The sequence below is a fragment of the Calonectris borealis genome, chromosome 27, assembly GCF_964195595.1.
Source record: "Calonectris borealis chromosome 27, bCalBor7.hap1.2, whole genome shotgun sequence".
Lineage (NCBI taxonomy): Eukaryota > Metazoa > Chordata > Aves > Procellariiformes > Procellariidae > Calonectris > Calonectris borealis.
In genome coordinates, this window is record NC_134338.1 from 7,075,097 (window position 1) to 7,095,425 (window position 20,329).

At 50.6% G+C, this 20,329-nt stretch overlaps 2 long non-coding RNA genes across 3 annotated transcripts; both read right to left on the minus strand.

The window, feature by feature from the left end:
* Positions 1-530: 530 nt before the first annotated feature.
* Positions 531-3,202, minus strand: LOC142093482 (uncharacterized). The gene is made up of 3 exons (XR_012677428.1): positions 3,142-3,202; positions 3,006-3,058; positions 531-2,620 (listed from the first exon to the last, which is right to left on the minus strand). It is a non-coding gene; the product is annotated as an uncharacterized LOC142093482 (long non-coding RNA).
* A 1,332-nt stretch (positions 3,203-4,534) lies between these two features.
* Positions 4,535-6,232, minus strand: LOC142093506 (uncharacterized). 2 transcript variants are annotated; one of them, XR_012677439.1, is made up of 4 exons: positions 5,639-6,232; positions 4,785-4,840; positions 4,660-4,700; positions 4,535-4,576 (listed from the first exon to the last, which is right to left on the minus strand). It is a non-coding gene; the product is annotated as an uncharacterized LOC142093506 (long non-coding RNA). The 2 variants fall into 2 exon arrangements; XR_012677438.1 differs by lacking the exon at positions 5,639-6,232 and having other exon boundaries at positions 4,785-5,147.
* Positions 6,233-20,329: the final 14,097 nt, after the last annotated feature.

The window sequence follows — 20,329 nt, forward strand, 5'->3', positions numbered from 1 at the left end:
TCCACTAGCTCCCCCTGATTCCTCTCCAGCACCAGTGCCTCAAAACTTAGCTTTCAGATGGCCAGGAGACGGAATCCATCCTCAACATGGAAAACCAGTCAGCCCACTGGATTAATCTTGCAGTCGCCAGGTTCCTCTTCATCACCTGCAAAAAACAAACACCAATGCATGCACAACAATGCCATCAGTCAGCATCACATCAGTCAACATGGACCTTTCCCCCAACATCCCTCACCTCAGACATGCTGTGGCATTCCGCTCACCTGCTCCACGCTGATTCTAGTATCAGAGGCTGCAGCTGTCATCGCTTGTGGCGCATATGGTACCAAGAGACACGAAAGCACCTGTCCTGTGCTCCTCCTTTCTGCTACTCAGCTCACCTCAAACACTCATCCAGTTCCAAAGGCAGCCCGCTCAGCACCTGCAAGATCAGGGAGAAGCATCATGGAGAAGATTCACAGAGTTGCTATGTAATACTTTGCTACGAGATGTCAACCCGGCCCACAATTGCCTCACCTTCTCAGGCCCCTTGTCAGCACACAGCAGCAGCACCCCTCCAAGTCTGCATGCAGCACCTGCAGAAACCCAAGCAAAAAGGCACATGCTGAGATACTGCCCAAAACTGCAGCCTGCCCACACCAATTCGTGTCTCACACTCCTTTACCTTGACAGCCCTCCCACCTGGCCTCTGTCAGCTTTGGTTGCCACGTTGATGTTTGTGCACCACCTGTAGACCCAAACAACATGCATTGCTTATAACTTCACCAGCAATACAACACCTGAAAAATAACCGCTAATTCAGCCCACCAATCACCACTCACCCGCTCGCCTTACCCAAGTCAGCTCCGGTGCCTATATCCCACATTGCTCTTCACTTTGTCCCTTCAAATTAAAAAAAAAAAAACCACTGTAATGTAATCATATAGCCACCAGTCACATCTTCCCTCTAATACCACACACCAACCCATCTAGTTACAGCACTCTGCTCCGCTCTCCTCTGTTGCCCTGTGGTGCGCAGCTCGTCCCTCTGCATCTGCCAAAAACATAATGATCGAACAAGTCACAGGGTTGCAGAGCAATAGCTTAACAATTCCAGAGGACCTGTTTCCTGTTAAGAACACCATCTAGAATCCAAACAAACATACATCCTGCCTTTAAAAAAAAAAAACAAACCCAACCGACAACGTTGAAGCCCCACACATACAACACCTTTGAGATTCAATCTGTTTCACTACCCCTGAACAGCCCCTCCGACACAACCCTGCTCATCCCCATAAAAGCTATTGAAAAAGCTGACCAAGCAGCCTGCCGATGGCTACTTGATCTGAGATGACTGCACAACCTTGGCCTCAACAGTCTAGGCATATCTACATATTAGCCATAGACTCTTGTCGCTATTCCACCTACCCCTGACTCTACACCCACGGGCAGGGCGGCTCCAAGCCAAACGCACACACACACAGACCGACAGTACACGGAATGCTACAGACAACATGCCTCAAAGGCGAGAGAAAACTCTTGGCAAGAATGACAACACCCGGACAGAAGACGCCATCAGGCGAGACGACCCGCAGGACCATGACGGTGATGTGAGGAGGCTCTATGGCAACCCCAGAGAAAGTATAACGTCGTGGCCCGTGACAAAAAGTTGCTCTCAAAACTGATAAGATGTACGTGCAAGAAGCCTGGCCTCAAGACCTAAGAGCGTAAGGATGCGGGGAAGAAATCCCAGTTCGCAAAAAAAGTGGATGGCTAGAGAGCAGAGCCGCTCAAGCAGCTGGGTAGGATGCCACAGAAGAGGACCATCGGGAAACTTCCCAGATGGGAGACGAATCCGCGCTTTAAGCTAGTAATGCAAGAAAACAGGCACCTGATTGTCACTATGCTGATGAGTACAGGCGTTCGAGACGCTCGGGATTGTGCCCAGGCACGTGCCGTGCTCCTCGAGCGCAAAGAGTAACATGGACACCAAGACCCGAAGAAGGCCTAAGGCACAGAAGACAGACCACACAAACTACACAACAACAGACACAGGCTGGAACTGCCCTGCCTGGCCCACGCTAGTGTCATGCTGAAGAGTAGCCGTCTGCCTTTAACTGCCTGAAGCAGACTGTTCCTGGACAGCTCTCTGCCCTACACTGTCCTTAAAACCCCTTCATGCAATTGCCAACCCAGTCCCCTCCCTCACCCAGCGCCAGTGGCCCAACTTAGCTTTCAGACGGCCAGGAGTATCGATCCGTCCTCAACAAGGAAAACCACAATCATCCCACTGGATTAATCCTGCAGTCACCAGGTTCCTCTTCAGTATCTGAAAAAAAAAAAAAACCAACCAAACAAAAATCAATGCATGCACAACAGTGCCATCAGTCAGCATCACGTCGGCCAACATCAACCTTCCCACAACACCCGCCACCTCAGATGCATGTGGCATTCCACTCACCTGCTCTGTGCTGATTCCAGAGTCAGACGATGCGGCTGTAGTCACTTATGATGCCTAGGGTACCAAAAGACACAAAATTACCGTTGCACTTGCCAGAAATCACCAGCCCCATGCTCCTCCTCTCTATTACCCAGCTCACCTCAAACGCTCAGCCAATTCCAAAGGCAGCCCCCACAGAACCTGCAAAACCAGAGAGAAACACTTCGCTGACTTGCCATATAATACTTTGCTATTAGACGCCAGCCCGGCCCACAACCGCCTCGCCTTCTTGGACCGCTCGTCAGCACACGGTGTCGCCCCTCCGAGCCCATGTGCGGCGCCTGCAAAAACACAAGCTAGAAGGCACATGCCGAGATACTGCTGGAAACCGCAGCCCATGCCGATCTCTGTGTCTTCCGCTCCTTTACCTGGACAGCTCGCCCATCCAGCCTCTGTCAGCTTGGGTTGCCACCCTGAGGTTTCTGCACCGCATGCAAGACGCAAACAACACAGATTGCTTATAATTACATCAGGAATAGAACACCTGAAGAATAACTGCTACTTCAGCTCACCAACCGCTGCTCACCTTGCCCAAGTAAGCTCCGGTGCCTATATCCCATGTTGCTCCTCGCTTCGCACCTTCCAATTAAAAAAAACTTTACTATAATGTGGTCATATAGCCACCAGTCACATCTTCCTCCTAAAACCACACGCCAACCCACCTCGTTACAGCGCTCCGCTCTTCCATCACCCTTGGGTGTGCAGCTTGTCCCTCTGCATCTGCAAAACCAATATCATCAAACAAGTAACCTGGATGCACAGTGATAGCTTAACAATTCCAGAGGACTTGCTTCCTGTTAGGAATACCATCTAGAATCAAACTACAGCCTGCCATTAAAGGAAAGATATAAATCAAAATTAGGCCCTATGCATACAAGCCTTAACACCTTGGAGGTTCCATCTGCTCAACTACCACTATAGCTCACTCTCCCACACAGCTCCAGTCATCCCCTCTGCACCTGCAAAACACTACAGAAATTGCTTTCCTCACCTGCTGCTGACAGCTACTCAGTCAAGATGACTGCACAACCTTTGCCTCGATAGTCTAGGCATATCAACATATTAACCGTAGACTCTTATCACTGTTCTAACTACCCCTGACTCTACACCCACGGGCAGGGCGGCTCCAAGCCAAACGCACACACACACAGACCGACACTACACGGAACGTTACAAACAACACACCTCAAAGGTAAGAGAAAACTCTCGGCGAGAAGAATGACACCCAGACGGAAGATGTTGTCAGGCAAGACTACCCATGTCACGGTGACGTGAGGAGGCTCTACGGCAACCCCAGAGAAAGAGTAGAACGTCGTGACCCATGACAAGAAGTTACTCTCAAAACTGAGAAGACGTACACACAATAAGCCTGGCTTCGAGACCCAAGAAAGGTAAGGATGGAGGGAAATGATCCCAGTCAGCAAAAATGGACAACTGTACAGTAGAGGTGCTCACACAGCCAGGAAGAACGCCGCAAAAGATGACCATCTGGAAAAATCCAGGATGCGAGAGCGATCCACGCTTTAAGCTAGGAACACAAGAAAACAAGCACCCGATCGGCGCTACGGCGGTAAGTACAGGCATTCGAGGCCCTAGGAATAGCGCTCGAGACCTGAGGACGATCTAAGACACAGAAGACAGACCACACAAACTACACAACAGGCTAGAACTGCCCTGCCCAGCACATGCTGGTGTCATGCTGAAGAGTAACCCGCTCCCTTTACCCGCCCAAAGGAGACTGTTCCTGGACAGCCCTTTGCCCTACAGGAAATTTAAATCCCCATTCCTGCAATTGCCAACCTTGGCCCCTGCCCCCTCGCCAGTGCCAGTCCCTCAACTTAGCTTTCAGAGAACTGGGAGGTCTGAATCTATCCTTGACAAAAAACAACTCATCTGGCTGATACTTTCCTGCAGTTACCAGGTTCCTCTTCATCATCTGCAGAAAAGAAATACCCGCAACACCAGCAGTAAGCATCATGACAGTAGACGCCAACCTCTTCCACAACAACCTCATCCTCAGAAGCGCCGTGTTGTTCCGCTCACCTGCTCCACGTTGATGGCAGAGTCCGAGGCTGCGGCCGCTGTTATTTGTGGCACCTAAGATACCAAGAGACAAAATTACCATCGCACTTGTGCGAAATCACCGGTCCTGTGCTCCTCCTCTCTACTGCCCAGCTCACCTCAAATGCTCATCCAGTTCCAAAGGTGGCCTGCACGGCACCTAGAAAACCAAAGACAAAAGCTTCATGGAGCTGCCGCAGGATACTTTCCTCTCGGACACTGACTGGGCTGACGCTCGCCTCACCTTCTCAGACCACTTGTCGAGGTGCCGCTTTGCTCCTCGGACGCTATGTGCGTCACCTGCAAAAATCAAAGCAACAAAGCAAATAACGCATGCCTCACTTGACTATCCTGCTTATCCTAGACCCATTACTTAACTGCAAGAATAACTCAAACCACCCACCGACATACAAAAATTACAGTTACTGCCAGATGACTCAAATATAAATAAAGACCGATTGGCCAAATGCCTAAAGAAGTACGGATAGCAAATGGCCGTGGCTGGTGTAAGACAGACTCTTCCTTTATGGATAAATAACTCTGTGAGCTACAGCATGGAGAACCCCTCAGTAGACAGCATGCTCAAATGAGAACACTGACATATACGGGACAGTAGATTGAGCTGCCAGAAGCTACTTGCAGACAGAATGCTACTACTAGATAACATTCCACTATAAAGTCTTAAACCAAAACTGCATAGTAGTTACAGGAGAGCTGAGTGCAGACAGATGCCAAATATGACTTGATGGTCACAAAATCTAATGAAGACAGGCACCAAAAGTCTAATAGAGACCGCTCAGAGCCAAATGCTTGATAAGAGATGCTTCTTGCAAAAATATGAGCTCGATGAGGAAAAGCCAAAGGTGATGCGGACCGAGCTATTAAAATCTCAATACAGAAGTACACATTACTTCAGGTGGCGGGATGGTTCTGCCAGGTTGGTCTGACCCAAGCACTGGGTTCTAACACCTGTCCAGTGGTATACGTGATATCTCACAGCCTCCCATCTAATAGACAGCTCCCCAGTCCAGGTCCCTGTTATACATGTCCCAGCCCCCCTCAGCCCCATGATGAAAATCAAACAGTGAAAATAAGGACTCTGCTTCATCACCTTGGCCTCCGAAAAAAGCTTGCTTCCTCTGCTGATGGTCGACACCAATATCCTCGAGCTGTTCCTTGAATGTGGGCTGACCCTTGGGTGCCTGTACTGCCAAAGGAAGAGAAAATAATTATGCTCTTTGAACATGCTCCATCATCCTCTTGTTCTTCAAGAAATCAAAAGAAAACTATCCCGATCGCTACATTATAGAAGTTTGTGCAGGAGATGGCTGAGGCCATCCCCATAAATGGAAAACTCTGCTATGGCCCTGCTTTGCCTGTCAGCGACAGTGTCCACCATCGGGGTGCCACAAACCCCTTCATGAGTCGCTAAGAAAATCATACAATTAGTTAAAAACATCTGGCAAATAAGATATGACCTAAAACCATGTGTACCCCACCTTACCCCAAAACCAGTCAGACAGCTGGCTTCCTCCCACACAAAACTCAAATCTTCAACAAATAGACAGAACAGAACAACATTACATCAAACAGAACAAAATCCTTACCCTCTGACACGCTCCGAAAGGGATTAGTGCACCCACATAATATATACTCACACTACCCACCCACGTACCGGCTTCCTCAGGGTCAGCCCTGTAAAGACGGAAGGAAGCCCGACTCTACCTTCCCAGGTGCCCCAGCATGCCACACCCCTCTCTGCCACTCCCATTGAGCGAAAACACTGGTGATGATATCTGGCAAAAAAAGAAGAGCAAAGACAGTCACAGGGACCTGCATGTCAAAAAATGACCTGACTTAACCTGCAGGAATAAACAAAAGAAGTCCTACAAAAAAAATTCTAACTAAAAAAACAGAAAATATTAAAAACCCATGAAGCTCAAAAAGACAGGACATTGTACCACACAGCAACCAAGACTGCTAGACAGATGAAGCCGTGAGGACAAGATGTCTGCCACAAAAACAGCTTGAGCCCAATTACCTATAAAGCCCTTTAGGGAATTACAGCAGCAGTCGGCCAATGGAAAAACCACGACGGTGTGATGTGGTGACTCAGAGATCTAAAATGGACACCCTTTCGCTACAGAAACTGATACTAAAACAAGAACAAGAGAACTGACGACTGACACTAGAGCAAACTTCATTGGATGCTTGAGGAAAAAGGCACAACTGGGAAAACAAAAAAAGCTTGTGTGTCCAGAACTGCAGTAAAGGAAACACCCTTGTCTGGAGATTCTTATGAGCACAAACACCACACATCTCCAAGAAATTCTAGGGAAGACAGCAACGCAAGCCTGTGCTGAAAATAAATGCCTAGCCAATACCACAAAGTAACAATGACTGTGACATCCAGAAGGATGCAAAAAATAAGTAAGTAAAAGGTACAGAAGTAAAGACCTCAGAGTTCTGGAGGATATATTTTGATGTACCTTAACATACCTAATGCTTTCCGAGATGAGACTTCTCTGACGTTCAGCCCTCTATGTTGTAATGCGGAGGCCCAGATGGTTTACTCTGCATCTCCCGTGACTTTGTTGTATCTTCCATCAGCTGCAGACAGACTAAAACAGAACAGACCTCATCAACACCCAAATCCAACTGCAAAACCCACCTCAGTAAGGCTCGTGAACACACCTCCCTTTCCCAACCATCCCCTGGTCCCAGAATTTTAGAAACCCCTTCTCTTCTCCTCAACTGTCAGGGAAGGAACTCCACTCCTTCCTGACAGCTCCTGCTCTGTATTTGCACCCCTGAACCCCCTGTGTCGGCCGCTCCTCGGGAGCTGCTCTTCCCAGCTATGCTCAGTCTTCTGCAAGCACCTCCTGTCTTCCATCTTCCCACAGACTCTGACCTCTGCTACAGCCCCACAAAATAAGTGAAGTCCTGACGCTTATAATCTACGAGGGGCTGGCCGCAAGCTGCATTGGTTCTAGAGACAACATGATACTCTGTGGGCAATTGGGAAAGGCCATAAGCCATTCCATATGCTGAAAGACACTATGTCTTATGTCCCCGCTACTTTCTTGAACAATGCTAGAACTCCATATGCAGATGCATACAAGATGCTCACCTCAACCCCTGCTAAATACTCTCACCATTGCTCCTATCAAGAGATGATGTCAACAGCTTCTGCAACATACAGCAAAGCTGGTGAAAAACAAGGTTCCATCTTCAATAAAGTCAGGAATTCTAAAACAATACAATGCACCTGGAATAAAATAAAAACCAAAGCCATATTATTAAACCATCTTTCCACCTCTGAACACCAAATACAAACCTACTGACCTGGAAAAAAAACCCCAACACATACAAGTGTACTTTCTTCTACACATGTAGCTGAACCTTGACTTGTCCTGAAGCCCTTAGCTTAAACAGACACCTCTGCTTCTCTAAATATCAAAACATGACTACCCAAATAGCTTAGACAGCTCAAAAGCTACCTCAAAAGTGGCAATCAGCTGAAGGAACAGCAGACCACCACCTCCAGAGAAGCCCAGCAGCAGAATGAGCTGCCTGAGGAGAGGCTGTACCTCATATACCCCAGGCCCCGCCCACCACCCTTCCCACAATCACCTGGCAAGGGGGAGGAGCGAACCACCAGAAGGGATAAAGGCAGCCAGAGGAGCAGCAGGGAGTTTTCTCACCTGCCTGAAGTTTACAGCATACAAAGCACCAAACAGAGGAAGCCCCCCTTACAGCAAACGACCATACCTGCTCTTTTACTACAACTGCATCTATTGCATCAGCAATGTGACCAGGTAGGGTCTTAAACTTCATTTTTCTGGGGCGCAGATAGAAAAAGATAGATGTCATACTAAGCTATGCAGGAAAGTAGATCATTCAATGCAATAAAAATATCATTATTAAGAATTATGTGCTTTGGTTTCCTCTGAAAAACCCAAAATGCTATGGGGTTAGACTTAATTTCTAGCAACACCATGCATGCTACCTAACTTTCAACATACCTGTATTCTGGATAGGACTGAACGACAAAGCAGAATTAGATCCTGTAAGAACCCCTTCTCAAAAATATCTCTAGATGCAAAGCAAATTATTTGATGTAAATCACCAACAATTCAGAGACCCCCCAGGGGCACCTAGAGACGCCCTGGAGCAAACCAAGAACCCCCAGAAGCACCCCAAGACCCTCAGGAGCATCCTGTGGGCACCCAGGACACCCAGGAGCACCCCAAAAACACCAGAAGCACCCCATGAGCACCCAGAGATCCCCAGGGGATCCACGAGGGCACTCAAGAGACACAAGGACTCCCCAAAGACCCCCCAGGAGCACCCCATGGGCACCCAGAGACCCCCAGGAGCAACCAAAGACCCTAGAAGCATCCCACAGGCACTCAGAGACCACCAGGACTGCCCCAAGGGCACCCAGAGATCCCCAGGAGCAGCCCAAGGGCACTCAGGAGACACAAGGACTCCCCAAAGACACCCCAGAGGAACCCTAAGGATACCCAGAGACACCTAGAACACCCCAAGACCCCCAGGAGCACCACAAGATCTCCAGGAGCATCCTGTGGGCACTCAGAGACCCCAGGTACCCCTAAAATGCCCAGGAGCACCCCAAGACCCCCTGGAGCATCCTGTGGGCACCCAGAGACCTCCAGGAGCACCCTAGGAACCCTAGAAGCATCCTGTGGGCACCCAGAGACGCCCAGGAGCACCCCAAGCCGCCTAGGAGCACTCCAGGGGCACCCAGAAATCCCCAGAAACACCCAGATGGCACGCAGGAGCACCCCAGGGGCAACCCAAGGCTACCCAGAGCCACGTAGAACAACCCAAGACCCCCAGGAACACCCCATGAGCACCCAGAGACCCCCAGGAGCACAACAGGAATGCCCAGAAGCACCCCAAGACCCCCGGAAACACCCCATGGGCACCTAGAGAACCCCAGGAGTACCCCAAGACCCCCCGGAAACACCCCAAGAGCACCTACACACTCCCAGGAGCACGAAGAACTCCCAGAAGCACCCCAAGACCCCCGGAAACACCCCATGGGCACCTGGAGAACCCCAGGAGTACCCCAAGGCCCCCAGGCACACCCCAGGAGCACCTAGACACTCCCAGGAGCACGAAGAACTCCCAGAAGCACCCCAAGACCCTCAGGAGCATCCTGTGGGCATCCAGAACCCCCAGGAGTCCCCCAAGAGCACCCTAAGAGCAACGCAAGAACACGAGGAACATCTTGTGGGCACTCAGAGACACCCAGGAGCACCCCAAGTCTCCCAAAGAATCGTATGGGCACACAGGGACCTCCAGGAACACCTTAGGAGCATTCTAAGGGTACCCAGAAACACCTAGAACGCCCCAAGACCCCAAGGAACAACCCATGGGCACCCAGAGACCCCCAGAAGCACAATAAGAACCCCAAGAAGCACACCAAGACCACCAGGAGTGCCCCCGGCGCGCAACCAGAGCGCCCCATGAGCACCCCAAGGACAGCCAGGAGCCCCTTAGGAGACCCGAAGACACCCCAAAGACCCCCCAGCAGCACCCCAAGACCTCCCAGGAGCATCCCAGGGGCACCCCAAGGCTACCTAGACATGCCTAGAACAACCAAAGACCCCCAGGAACACCCCATGGGCACCCAGAAACCACCAGGAGCACAACAAGAACATCCAGCAGCATCCCAAGACCCCCAGAAGCATCCTGTGGGCACCCAGAGACCCCCAGGAGCATCCCAAGAGCCCCAGGAGCACCCCATGGTTGCCTAAAGACTCCCAGGACCACACCAAGACCCACAGAGCATCCTATGGGCACCCAGAGACCCCCACGATCACCCCAGGAGCAGTCCAAGGGTAGCCGGAGACACCTAGAAGACCCCAAGAAACAACGAATGGGAACCCAAAGACCCCCAGGAGTACAAGAAGAACACCGAGAAGCACACCAAGACCACCAGGAGTGCCACAGGAGCAGAATCAGAGCCCGAGGAGTGGAACCAGAGCCCAAGAAGCAAAACCAGAGCCCCAGGAGCGGAATTAGCATCCCAGGAGTGGAACCAGAGCTCGAGGATTAAAACCAGAGCCCGAGAAGCAGAACCCGAGCCCGAGGGATGGAACCAGAGCCCGAGCAGTGCAATCAGAGACCCAGGAGCGGGACCAGAGCCCAAGCACCAGAACCAGGACCCGAGGATCAAAACCAGAGCCCCAGGAGCGGAACCAGAGCCCCAGGAGTGGAACTAGAACCCAGGCAAAAAAACAGAGCCCGAGCAGCGGAACCAGAGCGCCAGAAGTGGAACCAGAGGCCTAAGAGCGGAAACATAGCCTCAGGAGCAGAACCATAGCCTGAAGAGCACAACCAGAGCCCAGGCAGTGCAACCAGAGCCCGAGCAGCGGAAATAGAGCCCCAGGAGCGCAACCAGAGCCTGACCAGCGCAACCAGAGGCCAAGCAGCGGAATCAGAGCCCGAGCACTGCAACCAGAGCCCCAGGAGTGCAACCAGAGCCCGAGATGCGGAGCCAGAGCCCCAGCAGCGGAGCCAAAGCCCCAGCAGTGGAAATAGACACCCAGGAGCAGAACAAGAGCCCGAGCAGAGCAACCAGAGCCCGAGCAGGGCAACCAGACCTCGAGAAGTGCAACAGAGGCCCAGCAGTTGAACCACAGTCCAAGGAACAAATCCAGAGCACGCGGAACAAAACCAGGGACAGATGAAAAAAAACAGGGCCTGAGCAACAAAACCAGAGCCCATGGAACAAAACCAGGGCCCGAGGAACAAAACCAGGGCCGGCGGGAGAAAACCAGAGCCCGCGGGAGAAAACCAGATCTGAGGAAGAAAACCAGATCCCAGGAAAAAAACCAGGGCCTGCAGAACAAAACCAGAGTCCGCGGGAGAAAAGCAGAGTCCGCGGGAGAAAAGCAGAGACCGAGGAAGAAAACCAGAACCCCAGGGACAAAACCAGAGCCCGCGGGAGAAAACCAGGGCCCCAGGAACAAAACCAGGGCCAGAGGAACAAAGCCAGAGCGCATGGAACAAAACCAGGGCCCGCGGCAGAAAACCAGAGCCCGCAGGAGAAAACCAGAGCCCGCAGGAGAAAACCAGGGCCCCAGGAACAAAACCAGGGCCCCAGGAACAAAACCAGGGCCCCAGGAACAAAACCAGGGCCCCAGGAACAAAACCAGGCTTCCGTAGAACAGAACCAGGCTTCCGTAGAACAGAACCAGGCTTCCGCGGAAGAAAAGCAGGGCCCGTGGGAGAAAAGCAGGGCCCCAGGAACAGAACCAGGCTTCCGTGGAACAGAACCAGGCTTCCGTAGAACAGAACCAGGCTTCCGCGGAAGAAAAGCAGGGCCCGTGGGAGAAAAGCAGGGCCCCAGGAACAGAACCAGGCTTCCGTGGAACAGAACCAGGCTTCCGTGGAACAGAACCAGGCTTCCGCGGGAGAAAACCGGAGCCCGCGGGAGAAAACCAGAGCCCGTGGGAGAAAAAACAGAGCCCGCGGGAGAAAAAACAGAGCCCGAGGAACAAAACCAGGGCCCCAGGAACAAAACCAGGGCCCGCGGGAGAAAAACAGGGCCCGCGGGAGAAAAACAGGGCCCGCGGGAGAAAAACCAGAGCCCGCAGGAAAAAAACAGAGCCCGCGGGAACAAAAAGATTTGACGTGCTTGACCTTGACGGCACATTTGTGCAAGACAGGGTCAAGGAATGGGGCATCCTCGGGGTCGCTAAGCCATGGCTGTGCTGGGGACACGCCAAAAACATGCCTCAGCACCAGAAAAACACACTTCAACACACAAAAACACACCTCAATGCGCTTAAAACACACATTTCTGCATCTCAATGCACTTGAAGTATGTCTTTACAGGCCAAAACATGCCTTGATATGCTTAAAATGTGTCTACACATTAAAAACATGCCTTGACACACTTACAACATGCCTTCACTTGTTAAAACATGAATCAATGCACTTAAAACATGCCTTTACATACTTAAGACATGTTTACATGCTAAAACATGCCTCGGTGCACTGTAAAAATGCTTTTACATGCTGAAACACGCCTCAATGTGCCTAAAACATGTTTACAAACTAAAAACATAGCCTGACATGCTTAAAATAGGCCTTTACATGTTAAATACATGCCTTGATGCACTTAAAACATGCCTTTACATGCTAAAGCATGCCTCCACATGCTAAAAACATGCATTTACATGCTAAAAGCATGCTTTGATGTGTTTAAAACATCTTTACATGCTAAAACATGCTTCAATGAGCTTAAAACACACCTTTTCAAGCTAAAAACATGCCTCTGCACAAAAACATGCCTTGACATGCAAAAATGTGCTTTGACATAATTAAAATACGACTCTGACACACTAAAAACACGCCTTGACATGGTAAACGTATGCCCCAACATGATAAAACCAGCCTCAAAACACCCTAACATCCAGAAAACATGCCTCAACACCAAAACCACAGCCCAACATGCTATAATCACACCTTGACACACTAATAACACACCAGTAGGCACCATGTTGTGACATGGGGATATTGCAGGGTGACCTGGGGGCCCTGGACCAGGATTTGGGGCATTTTAGGGTAATTCGGGGGGGGGGCTTAGGGGTCCCAAGGCAAATTAGAGCCATTTTGGGACAATTCAGGAGGGGATTTGGGGTCCCCAGAGCAGAATTTGGAGATATGTGGGGCAAATCTGGTGGGATTTGGAGTCCCTGGGCTGCAATTAGGGACAATTCTGGAGGGATATGGGGTCCCAAGGCAGAATTTGGGGCATTTAGGGGCAATTCTAGGGGGATTTGGGGTCCCCAGCACAGTATTTGGGGCATTTTGGGAATATTCTGGGATGATTTGGGGACCCTAGCACAGAATTTGGGGCATTCTGGGGCAATTCTGGCAGGATTTGGGGTCCCTGGAACAGATATTGGGGCATTTAGGGCCTCGGGGACGCACTTAGGAGCATTTTCGGGCCATTCGGGGGGGATTTGGGGGCCCCAGACTTGAATTTGGGGCTTTTGAGGGGCAATTTTGGCGGAATTTGAGGTATTTGGGGGCAATTCTGGGGGGAATTGATATCCCCAGGGCAAATTAGGGGCATTTGGGGGCAATTCTGGGGGGCTTTGGAGTCCCTAGGACACATTTTGGGGTTCTTCTGGTGGGATTTGGCTTCCCTGGGCTGCAATTAGGAGCAATTCTGGGGAGATTTAGGGCCCCTGGAACAGAATCTGGGGCATTTTGGAGGAATTTGAGGTGATTCTGGAGAATCTGGGGCATTGTGGGGCCGTTCCAAGGGAATTTGGGGTCCCCAGGGCAAGTTATGCGCATCTGGGGGCAATTCTGGGGGGATTTAGGGCACCTGGAGTCAATTTTGGAGTATTTCGGGGCAATTCTGGGGGGATTTGGAGTCCTGGGATGCCGTTGGGGTGATTCCAGGGGGATTTAGAGTCCCTGAAGTTCATTTGGGGGGATTTTGGAGCAATTCTGGGGGGATTTAAGGCATTTGGGGGCAATTCTGGTGGAATTTGGGGTCCCTGGATCAGAATTTTGAGCATTTTGGAGCGATTCTAGGGGGACTTTATGTCCCCATCACAAATTAGGGGCATTTTTTGGCAATTCTGGGGGATTTAGGGCCCCTGGAGTCCATTTTGGGGCAATTCTGAGTGGATTTGGGGTCCCTGGAGTGCATGTTGGGGGTATTTATGGGGGGATTTAGAGCCCCCGAGGTCCATTTGGGGGGATTTTGGGGCAATTCCAAGGGGATTTGTGGCTTCTGGGGTGCATTTAGGAGCATTTTAGGGACATTCTCAGGGGATTTGGTGTCCCCAGACCAGAATTTTGGGCTTTATGGGGCAATTCTGGGGGGATTTGAGGCATTTTGGGGCAATCCTGGGAGGATTTGGGGTCCATGCATCAGAATTTTGGGCATTTTGGGGCAATTCTGGGGGGAATTGGTGTTCCCAGAGCAAATTAGGGACATTTGTGGGCAATCCTGGGGGGATTTGGGTACCCCAGCACAGAATTTGGGGCATTTTGGGGCAATTCTGGGGGGATTTGGGATCTGCAGAGCAGATCTAGGGCCATTTTGTGGTAATTCTGAATGGATTTGGAGTCCCCAGCCCAGAATTTGGGGCATTTGGGGGCTATTCCAAGGGATTTAGGACCTGGGAGGGGACCCAAGCATCCAGCTCCCCACTCACACCAACCCAACACCTCCCTGGATGCCTGGGTCCCACCTTGGCCACCCGTCCTTGCTCCAGCACCAGCTCCTGGGTCTTGATGTTCTTGTGTTCCTGCTCCTTCTCCTGTCATTTCTTGTGCCAGTAACAGATGTCCAGCGTGGGGCCCTTCTCTGGGGGAGAAGGGGGTCACAGGGAGACCCAGGCATCTGGGAGAAACCCCTGCCCCCACCCTGTCACCCCTCTGGTTCTGGGATCCCCCTCACCAAGGAGTCCGGGCATCCAGGCACACACCCCCAGAAAGGGACCCAGGCGTCCGGGACCCCTATTTCTCCCCCCTCAATCTCAACCAGAGCCCCAACAACCCCCTAAAAGGGGACCCAGGCTCCCAGGCCCCCCGGTCCCCCAAGAAGGGACCCCAACACCCACCCCTCCCCGCCAAAAGGGGACCCAGGCATCCCCATAGAAGCCACTCAGGTATCCCAGACCCCCTATTTCTCCTTCTCAAGATCAACCCAGGCCCCTCAAAACCCCTCCCCAAGAGGGACCCAGGCATCTGGGACCCCCCAAAAAGGGACCCAGGTGTCCAGGGACCCCCCCAAAAAAGGGACTCCAGCACCTAGGCTCACCCCGGCCCCGCAGGCAGTACCACTCCCGAATGGCCTTGGCCGTCTTCTCAGTGATGTTGACGCAGTCGCCTTGGAACCACTCGTTGCAGTTGTTGCACCCGCTGCGGGGGAGGGGAGCACCTCAGCCAAGGGACCCAGACGCCCGGCACCCCCCCACCCTCCCACATAAGGGACCCAGGTGTCTAAAGAAGCCCCATAAAGAGGAACCCAGTAATCCAGGGGGGACCCAGGCATCGAGGACTCCTCCACCCTAACGGACCCAGGCATCCGGGAGCCCCCCACCCTCCCCCATAGGGGACCCAGGCATCCGGGGAAGCCCCATAAGGAGGAACCCAGGAATCAGGGGGACCCAGGCATCTGGGGAGGGGACCCAGGCACCCGAGGCTCACGTGCGCTTCCCGCAGGTGTATGCACTCTTCTGTGATGTCCAGACCAGGTCCTCTAGTCTGGTGTACTGTGTAATGGCCCGTATAACGTGGGACTGAAACCAAGAACTTCTGACAGACTAGCACAGACTTTTGAAAAATGTATCTAACCTTGATCCAGCCAGGATACACAGATTTCATTTCACTTCCATGGTTCACTTTATCAACAAGGGCCAAATTTAAATAAAATGCAGAAGTCACAAGAATTCAGTCCTCAGGCAGTGAAAAGAAATCTGAGAAACTGTTCAGGAAACTATTCTCTTGAAACAAATGCATTTTTCATGAAGCAAAATGAGAAAATAGTATTTGCTGTTGGGAACTTTGAACTGTCTTTGCCCTTATCCTCAGAATATTCAAAGAAGCAGATGCATTCACCCAACAGCATCATCAATTTCGGACACTGGAATAAAAACGCTGTAGAACATTTCTAAAGGGACTCAATGTTTTTTCTCTCTTGGAAGAGCTCAGCTCTGCAGCATAAGCAAACATTTTCATTTCAGGTCACTGTATCTGACTTACTCTTCTTCATATCTTAGGCATTGTAGGAAGCAATAATCATCACGAACAGTGCCTACCCACACTCAAATTATTAATTGCAATCATAGATGAATTTTCCTATATTGCTTCAAATAAAGTGTGAATACATTTCACATTAATCTATGTCTGAAAAATAGCTCATGAATAATTCATTCAATGATAATTCCTCCAATCAATCAGAGAGTGATTTAAATACATTTTATTAGTGTTGGACTAACTGTTCATTATTGCTTCACTGAATTGCATGTGAGAAAATGTCAAAATTGTTCCAAACTCTTCTGTTACTAGCAACTAAAATTATTCTTGCACCAGAATTTCCTACTCAAGGAAAAAAAAATCAGACTGGCTGCATAAAAATTCCCTACCGCTATCCAAATACACACACACATATATATATAAAAAAAAATAAATAAATACCTATCTCTGAGGAAGAATAGGAGGTCTGTCCCACTTAGAGATGCAAACTCAGTGAGAGAAAGAAGCATCCCAAATCTAATCTCATCCAAACAAACCCCAAGCTTTTGTACGCACATCTTCTGGCTGTGGTTTTGAAAGTTTACCCCTTGGAGCATACCTGGCAGCAGGTGAAAGTGGTAAGTGCTCCAAATCCATTTCATGTAATCGCAACTGTGACCTCCCTGCCGCTGTCCTCTAGGAAAGAGTCTGAGACATGCCACGTGAGGAAAGTTGAAACCAATTGATTATTCATTTGTGTTATAATCATCCCCTCCTGGATTAAATAAGAGGCTTCCATTGCATAGCAGATTTCCACTTCACTAAATCCTGGGGTTTACTTTGCTTTTTCAGATTCATTTTTATCCTTCTTCCCCCCTCTTGCGCAAGCCTCACTGTCTTCCTTTTCAACTGCAATTATCACTTTTCAATACTAATACTTTCCCAAGCAGCCTAGAGTTTCACCCCTTTGTACTGAACCAGATTCCTCAACATTTGATCCAGTAAGTGGCTTATTTTACCCTCTAATCTCTCATTTGCCACCTCTGCACACAACCTGGATCTTTCCCTACCTAAACAAGCCATTTTCCACACTCTCATTACCTCTTCCTTTGTACTTCTCACCTTCCTTCCCTAGTGCATAGGATTACCAATTCCGTTTCTCTCCAATAAACCTTGTTCTTTTCTTGGTTTACCTCTAATCTTATTTTCTCAAAATATATTTCAAGTCTTTTTTTTCCTATTTAATTCATGTTTAATGCTCAGGCTTTAGATGAGTTCTTTGAGCTGTTGCTTTATATAGTGTAACAAAGAAAATCAGTGATAATGAAAAAGCGTACCGAAATACACAAAACAGAAGTATAAAAGATTTGTTCCAATCTTTGCATGCACACATATAGTGTAGTTAAGCTATACTATCTCCCTACTGAGCTCTGATGAACCTCCATCTGTAGCGGTACACAAAATAGAAAAAGGCTTCCTTCCTTCTGGCCTTACAGAGAGAGGGAGGGAAGTTCTTAATGCCTCACGTTGAGTTAAAATTACCAGCTATTCGTAAGGTTAGAACCATTTTTATTTCGCAAATAAAGCGAAATTAGACCGCTTTGGATTAGACAGCCAGCATCACCAGACACAGACAGCCTGAATCCTACCACAGCCAAGTTTATTAAACTCCAAAGACAACTTGATGTGTTCCTTTAGACTTCACTGATTTTTCCCCCGTGCACAGCCCCCCCACAGTACCACCTCTCGGCCCCTCCGGGGCTCTGCAGCCCCCCCCCAGGCCAAACTCCCCAGATGCTCACAGCCCCTCCCCAGCCTGGAGCCCCCCCAGTCCCCTTCCCCGGGGCCTGCAAGTCCCCCCCCGCCTGCCCCACTCCTCGGCCCCCCATGCCCATGGCCCCTCAGACTCACTACCACCACCACCACGATGATTGATGATGAGGATGAGGATGCCGATGCCGCCGCCGCCGCTGCTGCCTGGCTGCAGACCCTGCCGCGAGCCCCGTTGAAATAGCCTCCGCAGCCAATCAGCACACGGCTCCACCAGGCTGCCCACGCGGGACACACGGGGAGTTGTAGTCCCCGCCCCAGAAGCACACATGCACGGTGTTTCATGCAGCGCGGGTGGCTGTGCAGGGACCTCTGTGCCATGGTGGTGATTGTGCAGAACCCTCGTGCGACAGTGGTGGTTGTGCAGGACCCTTGTGCAATGATGGTGGTTGTGCAGGACCCTCATGCAATGGTGGTGGTTATTTTTCTCAGCAGTAGCCTTGGGTTCAGGAGCAAAACAGCTGGTGTCTGATACCGCCACAGTGTACCGCCTCAAGGCCACCTCCAGTTCCTACGTGGCTCCCACAATGTGCGTGGACCCCCCCTGCAACAGGTGCAGATGTGCAAGGACCCCCGTGCTATGGGGACTGGGATTGTTATAAAGAAGTCTGATTCACTGTGTTCTTCTCTCTGCAGAGCCTCGTTCCGCAGGAGCAGCTCTGCGCCAGCAGCTGAAGGAGCTGGAGCCTCAGGCTGCAGGAGCTGACCCAGCCTGAACGTTCTGATAAATCTAACGCTGCAAACACAGAACTCACTGAATCCAGCAGATGGGAGCGGGACAAAGAAGAGAAGGACCAAGGAAACAATTCCTGGAATCACAGAAGGGTTTGGGTGGGAAGGGACCTCTAAAGCTCATCTAGTCCAACCCCTAGCCGTAAGTAGGGACACACTCACCTGGACCAGGTTGCTCAGAGCCCCATCCAGCCTGACCTTGAACGTGTCCAGGGATGGGGCATCCACCACCTCTCTGGGCAACCTGCGCCAGTATCTCACCGCCCTCACCGTAAAACATTTCTTCCTAATACCTAGTCTGAATGCCGCTGGCAGGCAGGCACAAGCTGACCCTCGATGGCAGAGAGAAAGATAAAGGAGCACTGTGTAGCAAAGAAAGACGGGAGGCTCTGACGGAACAAGAAAGATGGAAAGGGAGATAAAGTGCTACAAGGTGCTGTGGAAAACAAGGAAGGTCTCAGGAGGCATCGTGACTGTGAGAAGCGGGGTGTTGAGGGGGGCTGACGGATAGGCTTGGGGATGACAAGAAGGAACTCGGGTGATCATCTGAGCAGAATACAGATGGTCTAGGGTGGCCGGGGACTGAACACAGGAATCCTAGATAGTGCAGAGGAACCAATGAGTGCTCTACGGCTCAAAGTGCTACAAGATGGATGTGGAGCACAAAGGAAGTCTCAAGAGGCATCATAACCAGGAGAAAAAATGTCACGAGGCAGCCAGAGAGACAGAAAAAGGATTGGGGACATGCTGATTAAATCCAGAGGGAATTTGAACCGAGTAAACGTCATCAGAGGGCCAGAGAACAAAAGAGGCACAGCTAGAGGGAAGAGTGGACCCAAATGACTGGGCTGGGTCACAGATATGGACTCAAGAAGTCTTCTGAGGGAACAAGAGGGGTGCAAGGTCCACTACAAAGCTAAAAGTATACTAAGGGCAACCTCAAAGGCATCAATAGGCATCATGACACCATTAGAAGGGTCCTGATTGGGCCAGAGAGACCAAAGGCGGCTCAGGAACACAAGGAGGAAGTCTGGAGGGGATTTGAACAGAGTACAGATGTCCTCAGGAGGCCGGGGACCAAATGGAGGCACCCTGGATGGCAGACAGGATGATAAGAACGCTCCAAGGCACAAACAAACTCAAGGACAAGGTTTGGAGGTAATAAGAGGGGATCAAAGGTGGCTACAGAGCTAAAACAGGGCTGTGGGACACAAAGAAGGCTTCAGGAGCCACAGTGACCGGGAGCGGAGGGGTCATGAAAGGCTCGGAGGGATAAGAGAGATTGAAAGGGAGGTAAAGCCCTACCAAAATGCTGTGAAGCGCAAGGAAGGTCTCAAGAGGCACCCTAGATGGCATAGAGAAGAAAGAGAATGCTCATTTTTGGGAACAGAGATCTTGGGCGTAATTGCGACAAAAATAGTCCAAAGGGGCCTTACGGAGCTAAAAGTGGAACATCTTGGACCTCGGGAGGCATCATGATGGTAG